General features: G+C 47.1%; 1 long non-coding RNA gene across 1 annotated transcript in view; it reads right to left on the bottom strand.

The window, feature by feature from the left end:
* LOC119567330 overlaps positions 1-16015 on the bottom strand; it is a 28455-nt gene extending 12440 nt beyond the window's left edge. The window contains exon 1 of the long non-coding RNA XR_006292080.1: positions 13161-16015. This is a non-coding gene — a long non-coding RNA (uncharacterized LOC119567330). The remainder of the gene's footprint in view (positions 1-13160) is intronic.
* Between the last annotated feature and the right edge of the window lie 1836 nt (positions 16016-17851).

Raw genomic sequence — 17851 nt, 5'->3', positions numbered from 1 at the left:
CAGAGACCAGTGTATGGCTCTTTGTAAGCGCCTGCATCAAGCCATTCCCAAAGTGTGGTCTCCTAAAACAAACTGGACAGCAATACATTGCTGTAAGCAAGGGCAAGGAGAAAGCCCAGGCGACTATAGGTCCCGGCTAACTGATATTTTCCTACAACATTCAGGAATACAAGAGACCGATGTAAATGGGCAGGGGGCCTTGGCACATGCATTTGTTGATGGTCTTCTCCCTGCCACAGGCAGCATGTTAAAACGAATAAGTGTGGGATGGGAGACTGAAACCATGGACAAATTGCTGGCGGTAGCAGAGCATTGCCACCGCACTTTAAAAGGAAAGGAGGAACAGTCCTCCCAAAAGTTAATGGCTCTGCAGATACAGCATTATTCAGGACTAAGCAGACCACACTGGGGACAGGGACGGGGTTGCGGAAGGGGGCGGGGGGCTGGATTAACTGGGGTTTGTAACTACTGTAAACAGCCTGGACACTGGAAAAAAGAGTGTCCAAGACGACCTAATAATTGTATGGGAAATCAAGTGAACCCCCCGCTGGTTCCTCCAGCTGATCCCCAACCCTATTTTTCACCCCAACAATGACGGGATGCTGGGGAACCTCACAAAGTTTTAGCTCCCTTATTACCTCTGTCCCCTACTGGAGAATGTGTCCTGACTGTAAATGATCTCTCTCTCCCTTTCCTTGTTGATACTGGAGCTTCTCTTTCTACAATCCGCACCACTGACTTGCCTGAGGTTCCCCGATCTGGAAAATCCGTGTCTGCTGTTGGCATTACAGGGATCCCTACCTCTTTTCCCCTCTCAAAACCTTTGTCTGTTCAGGTCGGTCCCCTCTCTGAGGAGCATGCATTCCTCCTCTCTGATTCCACCCCTGCAAACCTTCTGGGATGGGAATTGCTATGCAAACTTGGCTGTTCTATTTACTGCTCCCCAGATGGTGTCTATCTGCAAATCCCTCAGTCTTCCTTATGTGATTCTGTAGCCTCCCTGCTGTCTGAAACTTCCCTCTCCACTCCTGTCCCTTGCTGTCCCTTAACTCCGTCCCTAGAGCACCTAATCTCTCAGGTTCCTTCCTCCCTATGGCCATCTCACCCATCTGAAGTGGGCCGATTAAATACTGACCCAGTTCGGATTACTGTAGACAATTCCAAACCTCTGCCTCGCCTGTCTCAGTATCCTTTGAATCCTGAGGCAGAGGCTGGGATTGCTCCAGTTACATCTGCATTAAAAGAACAAGGAATTATTGTCCCTTGTTCCAGCCCCTGTAACACCCCTATCCTCCCAGTTCAAAAGGCTGATGGCAAATCGTGGCGATTTGTTCAAGACCTTCGAGCTATTAACCGTATTGTCATACCTTCTTTTCCAGTGGTTCCTAACCCTGCTACAATACTAGCGTCTATTCCTCCAAATGCAACCCACTTTACTGTTGTAGATTTGTGCTCCGCTTTCTTCTCTGTCCCAGTTCACTCTGAGTCCCAGTATCTCTTTGCCTTCTCCTACAAGGGTCAGCAATATACATGGACTACCCTTCCCCAGGGGTATACAGAGAGTCCATCCTATTTTTCTCAAGCCCTAGCCAGGGATCTCGCTGATCTGGTTTTCCCATCAGGATCCACACTGATCCAATATGTGGACGACTTACTCCTGTGCTCCCCCTCTCTGTCTGCCTCAGAAACTGATTCACTAACACTTCTCACAGCTTTAGCGAACAAGGGTCATAAGGCTTCTCGCACAAAATTGCAGCTCTGCCAAACCTCTGTCACATACCTAGGCTTCCTTCTCTCCCAGGGCTCCCGTACACTCTCTCCAGCCCGGGTACAAGCCATCCTTAGCTTTCCCCAGCCTTGCTCTCCACGCCAGGTCAGAAAATTCTTAGGCATGACAGGGTTCTGTAGGCAATGGATTCCCCAATATGCTTCTCTGGCTAAACCACTCCAAGAACTCACTTGATCCTCTGTACCTAACCCCATGCCATGGCCACTTGAAGCAAATGCTGCTTTCATCTCCCTTAAGCAGAATTTAGCCTCTGCCCCTGCCTTAGGGTTACCTAACTATGACAAGCCTTTTACCCTTTTCTGTCACGAACAATCTGCTTGTGCCCTCGGGGTTCCTACTCAGGAGCACGGTGACAGAAATCGCCCGGTGGCTTATTTTTCTGCAACCTTGGACCCTGTAGCCCAGGGTTTACCCCCTTGCCTACGCGCTGTAGCTGCTGCAGCGCGCCTGGTCGAGATGTCTGAGTCCCTTGTCCTCCCTTCTCCTCTCACTCTCATGGTTCCCCATTCTGTGGAAACTCTCCTTCTGCAACGCAACACTGCTCACCTCTTCTCTGCTCGCCTCACTAGGTATGAACTTTTGCTCCTTTCAGCCTCACATATCACTATTAAGCGCTGCTCCCGGTTAAACCCTGCTACCCTCCTTCCTTTACCTAGTGATGGTGAACCCCATGACTGCCTTGCAACTGTCTCCGCTATCACTGTCCCGCGCCCCGACCTTTCAGATGTAACTCTCCCTAACTCTGACCTGGTATTATTCACTGATGGGTCCTGTTATAGAAATGACCAAGGTCACCTTCTTGCAGGGTACGCTGTGGTCTCTCTCTCTGAGACCACAGAAACTGCGCCCTTACCCTCTGTGACCTCTGCCCAGGTGGCTGAACTGATTGCTCTAACCCGTGCCTGCTTTCTAGCCGAGGGGCTCTTTGCCACTATTTTTACTGATTCTCGGTACGCCTTTGGGGTTGTGCATGACTTTGGCACCCTCTGGCAGGCTCGAGGTTTTCTTACCTCTACTGGTACCCCTGTCAAGAATGGCCCCTACATTGCCGCCCTCCTGTATGCAGTTTTACTACTGTCTGCCTTGGCAATTGTTAAGTGTACTGGCCACTCAGCAGCAGACACTGAGGTGGCAAAAGGTAATGCACTTGCTGATGCTGCTGCAAAACATGCCGCCACTATAAAACCTTCACCAGAAGCGTTTCTTGGTCCCCTCTCTGTCTCTGTAACGCCATCATCCCTGTCTCATCTCGCTCAGCTCCAGGATTCTGCTCCAGAAACAGATAAAGACTCCTGGAGTGCTTTGGATTGCTCTTTGCATTCTGATTCCCTTTGGCGATCGCCCACCGGTACCTTTGTAGCCCCCCTCTCACTCTACCCATCTCTAGCCGCCCTGCTACATGGTGTTTCGCATGTCGGCAAGCAGGGGATGGTCTCTGCTATGAGAAAGGCGGGGTGGTGGGCTCCCCATTTCAGCTCCTTTGCAACCCGCCACTGTGCCGCTTGTGTTACTTGTCAAAGCCACAATGTAGGCAAATCTGTAAAAGTAACACAAGGGTTCCGGGGTTTGCCTCAAGCACCTTTCCTACACTGGCAACTTGATTTTGTACAAATGCCAAAGTGTCAGAAATATGAATTCATTTTAGTTATAATATGTCTGTTTTCGGGTTGGATTGAAGCCTTTCCCTGTCGCAAAGCTGATTCATTGTCCATTGCAAAATGTCTGTTAAACCACATTATCCCTACCAAGGGAATTCCTGCCACTTTGTCTAGTGACCGGGGAACACATTTTACTGGAAAAATTGTTCAACATCTAAACCAGGTATTACATGACACCCACCTGTTGCACTGCCCTTACCATCCACAGAGTGCAGGGGCAGTTGAAAGGCGAAATGGTGTGCTTAAAAATAAGCTGGCAAAAATCTGTAGTTCCACAGGGTTAAACTGGCCAGCTGCTTTACCACTGGCCCTTATGGAAATTCGGTCATCCCCATCCCAGAGACACAAATTGAGTCCATTTGAAATCATCATGGGACGCCCTATGCGAACAATGGCTACTACTACCCCAGCCCCAGCCCTAAACCTAAGTCACAGCACACTCCTCCAGTATTGCAAAGGGTTAATGCAAGCTGTGAGCTCCTTCCATTTGCAGGTGCGAGCAGCTTGGCCGACGGAACCCACCTCTGCTGCCTGTCACACTCTTGAGCCTGGTGATTGGGTCTACCTGCGGCACCACCTTCGGAAGCACGCCTTGGAACCCCGGTGGAAGGGTCCATACCAGGTACTGCTCACCACCCAGACAGCAGTGAAATTATCCGGCATTGCTGCATGGATCCATGCCTCACAGTGTAAGCCAGCGCCACCTCAAGGGGACCAAGCACCTCTGCAAGACCACGCAGAACCAGCTTCAACCCCAGAAGACAAAGAGGAACAGCCTGCAATACCTTACAATCTGCGCTCTCGTAAGGGTTGCCAGAAGCAGAGGGTAAGCAGACAGCAGGACCCAACAAACAAGAAGCAGTAGTGAGCCTAGCGCCTGCTGCCTGGTGGACGTAAAACCATGACTGCGGTTCCTTCGAAAGGGGTTGTCGGAACCAGAAAGGGTCCTGCTTCCAACATGTGTCCTTTGAGAAGCTTAATCCTCAGCTACTGTGTCCTGAGGGTCTGGGGAATCCAGAGTGACAGTGACAATTCTTTCATCCAACAACAGGTGCAGATAGCCCAGATCCTGAATATTTCTAATTGCTGGGTCTGCAGCCACATCCCAGCTCACTCACAAGCTAGTATCCCCACCATGGCAATCCCTTTGAATTCCTCAGAGCTTGCTGGAGAACCCTATCCACTTAAAAGGACATGGAAGGAAAATGACACTTGGGGGCTGGGAAAAACATATGTTCCTAAACTTATAAGTGTGGTGAAAGGAAAGGGCCACTGGTGCTGGGTGTGTAATGGGACAGGGCTGAATCTAGGGAGGAGCAGCTGTCTCCAATACATCGTGCCCCATGGTGTATGGGACTATTCAAACAAGGTTGGAGAATGGCGAACCGGGTATGGAAAGATAAACTTCCTCTCAACCTGGGATCAAACCAAAGATTCAATCTCTTGCTCCCCCTACAGCCTCCCTGAGAAAAACAGCACCATCTACAAATTTCATGTGAATGCTACCTCGTCTCCCAGTGAAAATCATCCTGTGCCCTTTGGGGGATACTATTCCTCCTTCGTAAATTCTTACATGTCAAAGGGTTGCAGTCAACCCTTCCCAGCTTTAATGGGACATCATTGGGTTTGTGGGGAAAATGCTTACACTGTGTTTCCAGCAAATTGGTCAGGTATCTGTTATCCTGCTCAGCTTTTCCCACAATTCCGGGTGCTTCAATCCCTCCCACGAAATCGCCTCCGTAATTTCAGGCGAAAAAGGAGGGACTTGCCAGATGCTAAATGGTATGTGGATAACATAAGCCCCCTAACTTGGGAAGAAGCTGTTGGCATTTCTTTAGTCCCAGTAGGGGGGGTAATCCACCATGCAAAAAGGCTTTTAAGGTTACAAGCGGTGGTTGAGATCATGGCCAATGAAACAGGAGAGAGCTTAAAAGCTCTAGCCAAAGAAGCAGGAGCGGTCCGACAAGTGGCCCTCCAAAACCGTCGGGCATTAGATATAATACTGGCAGCCAAAGGAGGGACCTGTGCTCTAATTGGAACAGAATGCTGTGTATACATACCTGATAATACTAATGAGGTAATAAATCGTGCTAGCCATCTGGAGCAAATTGCATACCTTCCCCACGAAGAACCAAGTTCCTTGTGGAAATGGATAAGTAACTTATTCAATTTCTCTAGTCTGGGAAACTGGTTGTTTCAAGGAATCCTGACTATCCTATTTGGAATTCTAATAATCTTTGTGTGTTTTCAGTTGATTTCTTGTTGTATCCAAAACTGCACAAGACACACCATCCATCAGGTTACCCCTAACCAGAGTGCTAATCTAATGTTGTTAAATGTCACCAGTGAAAGTAATGAAAAAGAACGATTGATGTATGGAATCCAGTAAGTCATTGGTCATGGGCACAGCCTTGACCAAAAGGGGGGATTGTGGAAGTATAACATTGTATAAGTATAACGTTGTATAAGGGGACATGCTGGATACATTGTATATGAGACGGCATGCCAAAACATGTTACAAAGTATCTGAGGGAGCACACGTAGGGACAGTTAGCTTTTGAATGGAGAAGCAATTAAGATAGAGCCAGCACGTCTAAGAAGCAGGCATCAGAATGGAAGGTGTGAAGGGCAATTAGTTAAGTTAACTGGAAGCTGTTAAAGGAGATTGTTAAGGGTGGCAGGTAATTGAAGATACGTGACTGGTCTCAGGGATCTCGAAGGGTGGTGACTAAAATCTTTTTCTTCTTTTGTCTGTAACTTCTCTGTAACTTGTTCTCCAAAAAAACTGTATAAATTAAGAGACACAAGCCCCACTCGGGGGGCTCACTTCTAAATGTATTAGCGGAGCAGCTTTCCTAATAAAACAGAGTGGTCTGATAAATTGTGAGTCTGAGTCAAACTTTGACACTACGTTCTGGCACTGGTTCGACACCCTGAGACTGCCCCCAGGAACCCTGACCAGCCTCCAGAAGAAGATCCTGTAGTTTTTTTGGCTGGAGCTGCACTGGGTCTCTGAGCCTTCCTCTGGAGGAGAGTGGGATTGGGCAGATCCTGAGGAGCTCAGACAGCACATGAGCTTGTCCACCCTGAACATCCCCAGTTGCTTGCTCCAGGAGATGAGGGTAGCCTTGCATCCAGTCTCTATTTTTTTCTTGGAGTAGGCCCTGCAGGAGGGTGCTCCCCACCTGTCTCTCATCCCTGGCCCTCTGGACCTTGTCATCAGAACCCTGCCCCATGAGCCTCCCTGGCCACCCCTGACACACCACCTGAGCTGACTGCACAAAATCCAGCCAGTCTGCCTCCAAACTGCACACAGGAACCATCTGTACTTTATACTATTCAATTCCCTGCCATTGTGTCCAGCCCTGATACCAAACCTGTTGCCACCCAAAAAGGATGAGGAATCCTGGTGGGCCAGTCTGTATCCCATGGCCTGCTGGGCATATTAGTTGGCAGCTCCTTCACAGAGCCATGAGCACAGGCCTGTTCCTGTCATGGTTCACCAACTCCTCCGACACCTGCCTCCTTTGCAGCAAGAGGTAGACCCTGGAGTATATCAATGTAGAGTGTGCCAGGTTGCAGCCCCTCTTCCAGCTCCTCCAGAACCTCTTACTGAGGTTCAAGCTGCATTTTTCCCCATACCTCCTGATCCTGGCACAGGACCTCCTCGACAACCTCCTCCTGGCACTGGCTAAGATGGCCATCCCATCACCACCATATCAGGAGGAGGAAGTTGGACTGGGGGAGGCTTTTCGACTGTGTGGTCTATTTCTAGTCCCTTACCCAATCACACCTCCCAGCAGAGTTCCTCTGGGCAGTGTCTACTGATTCCCTGGTAGCTTTTGAGGAACACTGGGCACTGTCAGGGGTTCTCTGTTCAATGTTCCCCTCTGGATCCCTGATTCTTAAACTCTGACCTCACCCCTGCTCCTGTTTTTTTTATTTGTTGTCCCATGTACTCAACTGATGCCTAGGTTCAGTGGTTCCTCCCTCCTTAACTGGGGAGGGGGCATTAGTTTTGGGCAGTCCTACAGCCACCCATCCCAAGTGCTTCAAATAGCACAATACATCTCTCTGTATGCAGAGCACAGTTTCTCCCAGTTGGGTGGATTTTGGGGGAGGTTATCTGCTGGCTGAGAGTTCTCCTTTTCTAATTGACCTTGGGCTGGTGTTGCTTCTCTTTTTCTTCTTGCTCTAGTTTGAGCCTGTCATAAATATAAAGGGAAGGGTAAACCCCTTTAAAATCCCTCCTGGCCAGAGGAAAAATCCTCTCACCTGCAAAGGGTTAAGAAGCTAGGATAACCTCGCTGGCACCTGACCAAAATAGGAGGAGGGAGAAAAACAAAGAGTCTGTGTCTGTCTGTGTGATGCTTTTGCCAGGGACAGAACAGGCATGGAGTCTTAGAATTTAGTACGTAATCTAGCTAGATATGCGTTAGATTATGATTTCTTTAAATGGCTGAGAAATTAAGTTGTGCCGAATAGAATGAATATTCCTGTCTGTGTGTCTTTTTGTAACTTAAGGTTTTGCCTAGAGGGATTCTCTATGTTTTGAATCTAATTACCCTGTAAAGTATTTACCATCCTGATTTTACAGAAGTGATTCTTTTTTACTTTTCACTTCTTCTATTAAAATCCTTCTTTTCAGAAACTGAATGTTTTTTTTTATTGTTCTTAAGATCCAAGGGTTTGGGTCTGTGGTCGCCTATGCAAATTGGTGAGGATTTTTACCAAACCTTCCCCAGGAAGTGGGGTGCAAGGGTTGGGAGGATTTTGGGGGGAAAGACGTTTCCAAACAACGCTTTCCTAATAAAAATAAACCCAGATAAACGTTGGGTGGTGGCAGTGGAAGTCCAAGGGCAAAGGGTAAAATAGTTTGTACCTTGGGGAAGTTTTAACCTAAGCTGGTAAAAGTAAGCTTAGGAGGTTTTCATGCAGGTCCCCACATCTGTACCCTAGAGTTCAGAGTGGGGAAGGAACCTTGACAGAGCCAAAGGATTTCCAGCTGCATTGTTTCCCTCTCCAGCCGCATCCATTCTAGGTTCAGTTGTAGGCTTCAAGGTCTGTTTCAGCCCGGCTCCACAGCCTCTGGGTCCTCAGGCACACTCAAGAAACTTGGCTGCCTTTCATAATGCCTGTTATATTCCATGAGAAGGGTTTTCAACTTGTCCATCATTTTTTGTGCTGCAAACACCAGAGCAACCTGCACACAACTCTTGTAAATGATTTCTTGTGTGCTTAGCATATACTTCTTTGCTCATCCTGCTGTTTTTGCTGTTCTATTTCCCTTCCCCAAAATAAATTATAGAAAATAACAAACTGCAACCTTTTTCTGTGTCCATTCTTGACCTTCTCACTCATGAATCTCTCAGAATCTAATTTCCCAGGGCTGGGAGTGTGGTCCTTAGCTAACCACCAAGCTGTGTCTAAATCCTGCCAAGACTACACTACTGTGCAACCTCCTTGGGGTGCCCAGGACTGCGAGTCACTGTGTTGCCTCTTGCTGGAAGCACTGGAGTAATCTTTCTTACGGTAGCTGGGTGTCACTGCCAGCCACTCAAGCACTCTCTATTGGGCTTATGCTAGCCCTAAGTTCACCTTGCAGGTAAACATTAAGTGCACCCCAGTTCCCAACCTCTTATAAAGCATCCACCTGCAGTGTCCAGCCCTTAACCACTGGACACTCACAGTATACATGCAGCTAGACTGGTATAACTCAGGATCAGGTCCTTTATAATATCACAACACTGAGCTATATTTATAGTGAAAACAATGATACATTTATTATTAAAGACTAAGATCTAAGAGAGAGTTAGCAAGAATAATACATGGGGACAGAAACTGTTACATTTCAACCAGGTATAATGTGCTTCTTAGAGTCTAAATTCATAGGCTCAGACTTTAAGATCAGAAGGGACCACTGTGATCATCTAGTCTATCCTCCTACACATTGCAGGTCACAGAACCTCACCCACCCACTCCTGTAAGAGACCCAGAACCTCTGGCTGAGTTACTAAAGGCCTCAAATGATGATTTAAAGACTTCAAGTTACAGAGAATCCATCATTTACCCTAGTTTAAACCTGCAAGTGACCCATGCCCCATGCTTCAGAGGAAGGCAAAACCTCCAGGGTCTCTGCCAATCTGACCCAGGGGAAAATTCCTTCCTGACCCAAATATGGTGATCCGTTAGACCATGAGCATGAGGGCATGACAGATAGCTGGGAAAGAATTCTCTGTAGTAACTCAGAGCCCTCCCCATCTAGTATCCTGTCTCTGGCCATTAGGGATTTTTGCTACTGGCACTTGACAATGGGCCACATGCCATTTTAGGTAGTTCCCTCATACCAGCCCCTCTATAAACCTATCAAGCTCAGTCTTGAAGTCAGTTAGGTTTTTTGTGTTCCCCTTGGAAGGTTGTTCAAGAATTTCACTCCTCTGACAGTTAGAACCCTTAGAATCACAGAATATCAGGTTTGGAAGGGAGCTCAGGAGGTCATCTAGTCCAACCCCCTGCTCAAAGCAGAACCAATCCACAACTAAATCATCCCAGCCAGGGCTTTGTCAAGCCTGACCTTAAAAACCTCTAAGGAAGGAGATTCCACCACCTCCCTAGGTAACCCATTCCAGTGTTTCACCACCCTTCTAGTGAAAAGGTTTTTCCTAATATCCAACCTAAACCTCCCGCGCTGCAACTTGAGACCATTACTCCTTGTTCTGTCATCTGCTACCACTGAGAACAGTCTAGATCCATCCTTTCAGGTAGTTGAAAGCAGCTATCAAATCCCTCCTCATTCTTCTCTTCTGCAGACTAAATAATCCCAGTTCCCTCAGCCTCTCCTCATAAGTCATGTGCTCCAGTCCCCTAATCATTTTTGTTGCCCTCCACTGGACTCTTTCCAATTTTTCCACATCCTTCTTGTAGTGTGGGGCCCAAAACTGGACACAATACTCCAGATGAGGCCTCACCAATGCCGAATAGAGGGGAATGATTACTTCCCTCGATCTGCTGGCAATGCTCCTACTTATGCAGCCCAAAATGCCATTAGCCTTCTTGGCAACAAGGGCACACTGTTGACTCATACCCTGCTTCTCGTCCACTGTAACCCCTAGGTCCTTTTCTGCAGAACTGCTACCTAGCCACTCGGTCCCTAGTCTGTAGCAGTGCATGGGATTCTTCCGTCCTAAGTGCAGGACTTAGTCTAATTTCAAGCCTAAACTTGTTGATGGCCGGTTTATATCCATTTGTTCTTGTGTCCACAATCGCGCTTCACTTAAATAACTTTTCTCCCTCCCTGACATTTATCCCTCTGATGTATTTATAGTGAGCATATCTCCTCTCAGCCTTCTTTTGGTTAGGCTAAAAAAGCCAAGCTCTTTGAGTCTCCTAAGATAGGTTTTCCATTCCTTGGATCATCCCAGTAGCCCTGCTGTGGACCTGTTCCAGTCTGAATTTATCTTACTTATACATGGGAGACAAGAACTGCATACAGTGTTCCAGATGAGGTCTCACTAGCGCCTTGTATAATGGTACGAACACTTCCCTGTGTCTACTGGAAATACCTCACCTGATGCACCCTGCCTTTTTCAGGGCTGCATCATATTGGCAGCTCATAGTCAGCCTGTGACCAACCAATACACCAGGTCTTTCTCCTCCTCTGTCACTTCCCACTGATATGTCCCCAACTTATAGCAAAAATTCTTGTTGCTGCTTGTGTCCCAGGGGTGCTTATGCTGCAGCAAGGAGCCAGGAGCAACTGGGGATAGGATCCATTTGTTTTTCTATGTAAACAAAATTGCTGTTGCATAATCAAGGAGAGAGACAGTGCCACTGGGCAAACAAAGTTATATTAAGCTGCACTTCGCTGAAAGTGTTTGTTTTGTTCTTGGAAAAAAATATGCTGACTGTACAGCGTTCAGCTTGGTGGACTGGAAGGGGGGAAGGGAGTGTATAAGGGGTATGGGAGGAACCTTCAAGGGGGAATATGTTTTGAAAGTACCTGAGCTCTGGCACAATCTGGTTCACTCCAAAGGCTCAGCAATTTGCTCTTCACGGGCATTTTTATTAACCTTCAGGAATGAGTCAGGGGTGGCTTAGAGATATACAGAGAGGTGGTGACTCCATCAGGGGCAGGGGAATCCCCTCAACCTTCCCTTCTGCTTGATGGCAGCATTTTAACAAAGGGGCTATGACAAGCTTCCTGTGCAACTCCATGGGGAGGGGAACGTCCAGGTCCTGCATTAACTGGATGGTTCAATGAGTCTGAGGCTAGCCATATTACAGTAGTCAATCAATGTCGGTTGGTAGCCTGTGTGAAATGAGTTTGATGGATTTTCACCCCAGTACCTAGTGGGACCAGTGTCCATGTCACAACAGAACATCAACACACCTGACAATCTTTGCCCCTGCTGCCTTGCGGGCAAACTCAGCGACGAGGCCCGCCATTTGAGTAACAGGGAGGTGCTGAGCCACAGATCTAGAAACCCCCATGACATGACACCTCCCCATTTCATTATCTTGAATTTTTGAGTTTGTGATGCTTTGACCCTCCTCTCACTTCCTTATTGGGGGCAGGTTCCACCTGGCCCACTAGTAATGATATTGGGGGCAGCACAAAGCACCTAATCTAAACTAGGTACTTCATGACCATCACCACAATATCTGGGCATGCCCAGCAGCTGAGGTCACCTTCCTACAAAGGAAACAGAATTCTCCCATACCTCTCTGCTCCGAGGTGTCAGCAAGGAAGTCAGGAGGTGAGGGGGTTGCGATGGGTTTGGTCACAGAAACTCATGCATCCGATGAAGTGAGCTGTATCTCACAAAAGCTTATGCTCAAATAAATTGGTTAGTCTCTAAGGTGCCACAAGTCCTCCTTTTCTTTTTGCTTCCTACTGGGGCTCCACTGACAAAAGACTGCCTCTAGATGGGCTGGGATACCACTGAGAACAAACCCACCTACCCAGATGGAGCCGCTTCTCCTGCTGGGTGAGGGTGGCCGCTTCGGGTCGCTGCCTCTATGCAGCACGGCGGCTGCCTGTGAGAGCCCAGCAGGGGAGGTGGCAGCAACCCGCCCCCTCCCTCCCCTCCACTCCTTGCCTAGGCCCAGAGCCGGGGACAGGTGGGGGCTTTGGCTGTGCCTGCCCCCTGATACGTTTCTGGCTCGCTCGGCCCCTGTCCCCAGCAGCCACACCCAGGTGGGGAGCTGAGAGGGCAGGCCCCCGCTGCCTCCCCAGCTGGGCTCTTTCACACGCAGCCACCGTGCCACACAGAGGCAGTGACCTGGAACAGCGACCCTCAGCCAGCATGAGAAGCGACTCTGTCGTGCCCCCTCTGCTCCCTTCCCAGGCCTGGCTGCTGGGGAGAGGGACCGGAGGAGCTGGAATTGTGCTAGGTGCGGGGGGAGGGAGGGAGGCACAGCGGGAAAAGAACAGATCCTTCCCTTTGCAGATAAATTTGGCAGAGAGAGCGCAGCGGCCCTAGGCTGGGCACAGGTTGGGGTCGTTGGGAAAGGTGTTGGGACCAGGTTTCCTCTGCTCAGCCCGAGTAACATTTTATGTCCTTCAAATTCCATAAGGATTTTTTCTGTGCTCCTATATTGAGCTATGAGAGACAATAACCTCTTGTGCCTTGTCCTATTCCAGGCCCCTCAACCTCTATAGGCTGCACCTCCACAGCTCACTCACGCTGCAGCATAAGCCTGGGTCAACGCACCTTCATTTGCGGTACCAACAGGAAGCGTTTCTGTGATGAACCTATGGTTGAAGAATCAAGTTCTGCAAAGGGCCAACAAGAAGGTCCAGTACTACGGAAACAGAGGGACTTGCAACTAGAGAAAAGGCATGGCGAGAGGCAAAGGAAAGGCTCGGGGTGGCTGCACAGCATGAGGACAGGGTTGCAACACAGGAGCAAACCTTTGCTTCACAGTTCCTGCAACAGTAACAGCAGCTATAGGAAGATGATAGAGCTCAGCAGAAAGAGCTGTTTGAGCATCTGCTATTACTAATGGCTGCAAACGTATTGGCTCCTGCTGCACCCACACCACAGCCTGAGTCCCCTCGGCGGTACCCTGGGCTGCAGTGCAGAACCAGCTTGGACAACTCCATGGCTGGGTGGCCCTTGCAAGGGTCCCTAGGAGCAGCTAGGCAGTACAACTTTGCCCCCTGGAGACCTCCATAGTGACCCCCTCTTCTGTGGATGCCCCCGACCCCCTGCACTAAGTGGGCAGCAAATGTAGAAGGAAAAAGAAAGAAGAACGTGGGGCCAAGGACATGGATCAGCAGGAGGTTTCTATCTTGTACACAGTTCACTGTTTGCACTTGTTCATGCACTTTGGGGTTTTTTTAAGGTTTTGTTTTTGCTGGTATTTGGTGTGATAATGGCAGCTGGCCTGCCCGCCAATAGGGTAATAGTGTACTTTCCCAATACATGTTTATAAATAAAGCTGTTTATGTTATCAAGTAAGTTTACTGCTATCACTACATCAAATCATACAATTTGTATTTCAAATAATAAAGGTAAACACATGATCAGGGAGAATTAGTATGGAAATACTATTGCTCAATACACTTGGTTACATCAATCACTTCCTTGCATCAATCCATGTTGTGAACCAACCTGTCCTTTCCACTTCCCCATTTGATAAGCGGGCAGATCACTCATAAGTACATTGCATGGCAATCAACACCCCCGCCCCCCAATCCATCAGCTCCTTCCCCCACACACAAGCACATTCTGAGATTGCTATTCTCCTTCTTCCATTGGCCCATGCTAGTCCATAATGTCGGTGCACAAAGCATCCCTGGCTTCTGTAGCCCACGTGCATCCAGCTCCAGCAGCGTTAGATGCACTGTCTGGCTGAGGGTACCAGTTCAGCAATTACCCTGAATGGGCCTATGACAGTAATGGAAGTGGCTCACTTCTGGCTTCACAAAGCCTGTGAAGAGCACAGCAAGCCATGGTGATGCAGACAGCATTGATGACACTGGAATCCAAATGAGTCTGTAAACATCTTGAACGGGATTTCAATGTGCCAAACGTACACTCAACAACCCTTCTCTACCTGCTGGGAGTGTAATTCAACATTGTTTTGCTAGGGCCTCTATCAGCATAAGATTTCATAAACCAAGGCAAAAGGGAGTACGTAGGGTCCTCCAGAATAATGGTGCGAACAGTAATTCCATTTATGACAATGTCATTTGGTGGGAATAGAGTCCCGATCGGTCTATGAATGTAGACTCCTGATTGGTGGAAAACCCTAGCATCATACATTTTTAAAGTGCAGCCCATGTTGATGTTAATAAATCAGCCTCTGTGGTCCACAAGGACCTACATAAAAATGGAGTAGCAGCCTCTGGAGTTTATGTACTCACGTGCTCCTTGAGGAGGGCAAACTGTGGGCACATGAGTCCCATCAATGGCCCCAGCACAGTTTAGAAACCCCATTCTCTCAAAGCCAGCAATTACCTCAGGAATATCTTTTATGCCTTCCACCCTGTGATAAACTGCATGCCTGATTGCCTCAGAAACCGTTTTACCCACAGTTGACTTTCCAACACCAAACTGGTTGGCAATGGACTTGTAGCCATCTGGGATAGCCAGTTTCCAGACAGTTACAGTAACCCTCTTCTGGACGAGCAAATCATGTGGGTGTCTACGCTTGAAGACAAGCTGCCCACAAAGCTCCAGAAATGTAGCTTTCTTATGAGATAGTTCTGGAGCCACTGCTGGTCATTCCAGGTCTTCAAGATGTGGTCCCACCAGTATATGCTTGTAGTCCTGTTCCAAAAAGCAGACTGAATCGGACATGTCGGTGTCCTCCTCCTGCTGTGTCAGGTGCCTGGTGGGGGGGGGGGGTGTCAGAAAATACCACAGAAATGTCCACCAGCATCTCACAGAATCTCTGCCCATTTCCTGAATCAGAAGTGAAAGCACTAACTAGACAATTCAGTCTTCTGGGATGTCTAGCCATTTTGTTCAGTGGACAGGGTACAGAATTTGAACTCTGGAAAGCTGGGTTCTCATTTGGCTTTGCTACATATCCGGGGTGTGGTCTTGGCTCTATGCCTCTGTTTCATCCAACACTAAAACCACTGACACTAATTAAAATAAGGGGATATAAATCAGCCCTTAAAAAATTCTACTCCTCCGTGGTGGTCTGATTGGGGTCCCGTGGGGCCACTTTGAGATTGCTCAATCAGGGCAAACTGCAAAGAATGGGCCAGACAATCCCCAAAACCTGAGGTTATTCTAATATTTAGAGTCACCAATCCAGCAACAGAACAGCTTCTATATCATCTTACTGGTTACCCAAATGCCAAAAATACAGTTCCCTTAAAGCAACCCAGCCTTGGGCTCCCACCCCGACAGCCCGGCTAAATATGATGAGGATTACCAAAAATCTTGTTCATTATATAAGAAGTTCTACCAGTCCCAAAGGATCAGACACATTACTCACCAGGTCAATGAATATTTCAGATTTCACCTAAGTAAATGCTTACAGCCAATTCTTATTAACTAAAATAAACTTATTGAAAAAGAAAAGAGAGAAAGTATTGGTTAAATGATAATTATACGTACAGGTATGAATAAAGTTCTTAGGTCAGTTTCATAACAGAGATAGTGAGCTTTAGAGTTGCAAAAAGTTCTTTCAGAATAAGTTCCATAGGTTATAGTTCAACGTCCCATATCAGGATGACCCAGTCTGGAGCTGGGGACCTCAGTCTTGTGACTCAAACTCCCCCTGATGAAGCTTAAGCAGATCTGAGATAACAAGATCAGGGCCCAAGAGTTATTTTTATAGTTCTCTGGCAGGCTATTGACAGCCTTTTGACAGCAGGTGTTCCTTGGGTGAAGCATTATGGCTTTGAAGTAGAATAATCTATTTCCTATGTATACATAGGTAACTAGTTGCATTCATCAGCATAAGGTAATTATCCATTAAGCAGTCCACAGACAGTTTACTACAAACTTAAAGAAAAATATAGACAATGACATTATTACACCCAAGTTTCATCTAAATGTTAATATTCCCTTTTGATCTCTGAATCAATAGATATAGTCACAGATAGGAATCATCTGTTTATATGGTTAACATCTAACTTTAACAAGATACAAATAAACATATGCAATTAGTATTACCTCTAATTCTCTAACAATACAGGTTTGCATTTGAAAGCTCTAGTCTATTTAATATAACTATGTTAGCTATTTATAAAGAACAGCCCTAATTACCATTTACATACTTTTTAAATATGCCTTAAAAGGTTGAATTTAGATCATTTAGCCTGCTAGTTGCTTAACCCTTTCAGCCTTAACGTCCTAGATGGATGGATCAATTGATAATTAACTGTTCTATGCATTCCCTCTGAAGCACCTGGCATTGGCCACTGTCGGAAGACAGGATACTGGGCTAGATGGACCATTGGTCTGACCCAGTATGGCCGTTCCTAAATTCTTAAATTTAATGGATGAATACATTTTGATAGACAAATAATACATCACTGGATGGCACTAGGTAAGCAAGTAGAATTTGTGCATGTGCTGATCCATTTTTGCAATAATTTTGAAAACCTGATATATATTTACTGATTGGAGCTGGCTGACCCATTCATTAAGAGAGCCTCTTGGTTAGTAACTGGCTTGTGAACTGATACTGATTTCCTTGGAATGTCTTTGTTGTTTACAAGTGTCCGCTGCATCCCTTGGCTGAATAATGGCCAGTCTATAGCTTGTTTACAAACTGTTCACTTAAACTATTTGCAATGTCTGTTGTTTAGCAGGTCACCTGAATTGGTTGTACACTTTCTGCACCCTAACTGGATGACTGAACTATTTTAAACGTGAATGAACAACAAATACTGAATAAGGAACAGTGAAAAGTAATAATACATGAGTCTTACCCAGTGCTATTCATCAGCTCTCAAAGCACTTTACCAAGGAGATCAGTATGGTCCCCATTTTACAGATAGCGAAACTGAGGAACAGGGAGGTGAAATTACTTGTCCAAGGCCACACAGGCTAGTGGCAAAACCAGGACCACATCCCAGGTGTCCTTAGCCACAGTTAAGTGCTCTGTCCTCTAGTAACACAGCTGACTCTTTCTAGTACAAATTGTCAGATTAGTAATTTGTTCAAAAATATGGGAGACTTTCTGGATTGAGAAATGTTGTCATAAAGGACTGCTAGTTGTCCAAACACTTCTGAATTATGGATTTAGGGGGAGAGAGATAGCTCAGTGGTTTGAGCATTGGCCTGCTAAACCCAAGGTTGTGAGCTCAATCATTGAGGGGACCATTTAGCGATCTGGGGCAAAAATTGAGGGTTTGTCCTGCTTTGAGCAGGGGGTTGGACTAGATGACCTCCTGAGGTCCCTTCCAGCTCTGATATTCTGTGAATCCCATGAA

This window comes from Chelonia mydas, chromosome 1 (assembly GCF_015237465.2).
Source record: "Chelonia mydas isolate rCheMyd1 chromosome 1, rCheMyd1.pri.v2, whole genome shotgun sequence".
NCBI classification, from domain to species: Eukaryota; Metazoa; Chordata; order Testudines; family Cheloniidae; genus Chelonia; species Chelonia mydas.
This window is presented reverse-complemented; position numbering and strand designations above follow the sequence as displayed.